Genomic DNA, 2,294 nt, shown 5'->3' with positions numbered 1-2,294 from the left:
ACACACACACCCCGGCGCTGGCATCAGCGCAACCCTCAGCCGGCCTCGTTCCTGGTGCCGGACTCCTGTTCCAACAGCACCCGGCCTGGGGCAGCTGCAGGGCGGGGAGCCTGCGTGTGAGCGAGAGCCCTGCTCCTTCTTAAGCGCCCGCCAGTCAAGCCCGGGCCAGACGGCCGGCCAGCCGGCGCCCCGCGCACCGCCACCTGTTCCGCAGCCCCGCCGGCCGCCACCGCCCTCCATGGCCGACCAGCTGAGCGAGGAACAGGTGGCCGAGTTCAAGGAGGCCTGCTGCCTGTTCGACAAGGACGGGGACGGTGTCATCACCACCCAGGAGCTGGGCACCGTCAGGCGCTCCCCGGGCCAGAACCCCACGGAGGCCGAGATGCGGGGCACGGTGGGCGAGATCGACCGCGACGGCAACGGCTCCGTGCACTTCCCCGGGTTCCTGGGCGTTATGGCCGGGCAGCTGAGGGGCAGGCACAGCGAGGAGCAGATCCGCGAGGCCCTCCGCGTCTTCGACCAGCATGGCAACGGCCTGGTGAGCGGGCCGAGCCACGGCACGTGATGACCAGGCTGGGGGAGAGGCTGAGGGACCAGGAGGTGGATGAGATGATCCGGGCCGCCGACGTGGACAGGGACGGGCAGGTGAACTACGAGGAGTTCGTCCGCACGCTGGTGTCCAAGTGAGGGGCCGGGCCTGGTGCCGCCTGGCTTTGCTGCAGGAACCTGGGGCCGGCCTTGCTCCCTGCGTCCCTCTGGCCCCTGTGGGCTCTGCCGCTTCTCCGTTCCAGGTGATTCCGCCCACCTTTGTGTGGCCTCCCTTTGTCCCCTTTCCCCCTCTGCCCAGCTGGGTGACACGGGCCACCCCCAGCCCGGCAAACGCCAGGTGCTTCTGCCTGTCAGGAGCAGCAGTGACATTGCTCTGCATGGACAGTGCGCAGAGGACCGGTGCAAGTCCCACTGGCCACCTGGGGAGGGTGACATCATAGAGCCCTTGGCTGGACCCCTGGAAGGCGCTCAGCACCGGGGCGGGGGCCGCGGGAGCCCCCAGCGCCGGGGAGCGGTTCCGGAGCCTCCCCGGGCTCCGTCTGCCGCTGGGCTGGGGCGGGCCTGGGTGAGGGGCTGCTGGAGATGTTGACACCTGCGATCAGGCTTCCCCGAGAAACATCACCCCCTTTCCACCGGGCGCTCGCTTGTCTGTGCTTCATCCTTTGCGGCTGGGAGTAAAGCTGGGGTCAGTTGTAACACGTCTGTGTTCAGCTTCACGGAGGGAAATCTGAGCGGGAGGGAGAAGGAAGTACAGGGGAATAATAAAATGCTTGCATCCCTGTCGCGTATCCTTCTGTTCTGCTGCCCACTGAAACGATCCTCGATGCGTCTGGGGTTTAGACGAGGTGCGATCTCCATTGTCGTGCTTTTTGCAAAGGCCACGAAACCTTGCGTTGGAAAGCAGAGTGAAAAGAGAGAAGCCTACAGAAGGTAAATCTTCAACGTTTATTTCAAATAAAATGGGGAAGTCAGTCGAGCCCCCGGAGCGCCAAGCGGATTCCAGGTGGGAATTACAGGTGGTCGCCCCTTCCCATCACTAGCGGGCTCTGGGGTGACAGGAACGGGGGCGGCGGAGGGTGCGAACTGCCCGTCCAGCACGTGTGACGTCAAAGCCACTGACATGGTTATTCCTGCATTTGCCGGCATCCCCCTGAGGTCAAAGGGACCCCGCAGAGGTTACCTCAGTGCCAAAGGAAGGCAGTGTTTTGTGCGGTGGGCGCTGTCCTGGGGCTGGTGACAGATGGCTGCCGGCCCGGGGACGGTCATGCAGCCGCTGGCTGATCTTGGATAGGTCCTTGGTCCCCACACCCCCCCCCCCCCCCCACCGCACGCATGCATCCTGACATGGAAGATGAGGAACACGGGCCCTGGGGCTGGACAGACCGGGATTTCCGGCCTTGGGACTGTTGCTGGCTGCCGAGCGCCAGGAGCGCTTCATGAAGACAGCAGCACCCCCCCCCCCCGCGAGGCACCGTGGGGCACACCCGGCGTGCACACTAGCTCACTACCACCCGGTGCCGTGGTTGCTGTGGGAAGCTTCCCCGTCTCACACATGAGGAAGCTGAGACAGGCGGAGCTCAAGAAATCCGCGCAATGCCCCCCAGCTGGAAAGGCACAGGGCTGGGATTGCACGCGGGTCTGCGCCCGCGACCGCACCGAGCGGCCTCTCCACAGCCCCTTCGCCTCCACTGATGGGGCGTGACTGATGACTGTGTCAGCGCCTCTCGAGCATTTGCGAGAGGATC

The 2,294-nt window shown here is 65.4% G+C and overlaps 1 pseudogene; it reads left to right on the top strand.

Annotated features, from left to right (window-relative positions):
• The first annotated feature begins 238 nt into the window (after window positions 1-238).
• On the top strand, window positions 239-687 carry LOC114217770 (calmodulin-like; annotated as a pseudogene).
• The last annotated feature ends 1,607 nt before the right edge of the window (window positions 688-2,294 follow it).

Source organism: Eumetopias jubatus, unplaced genomic scaffold, assembly GCF_037043125.1.
Source record: "Eumetopias jubatus isolate StellerSeaLion01/CBP00866 unplaced genomic scaffold, mEumJub1_p1.0 scaffold_8, whole genome shotgun sequence".
Classification (NCBI taxonomy): Eukaryota; Metazoa; Chordata; class Mammalia; order Carnivora; family Otariidae; genus Eumetopias; species Eumetopias jubatus.
This window is presented reverse-complemented; position numbering and strand designations above follow the sequence as displayed.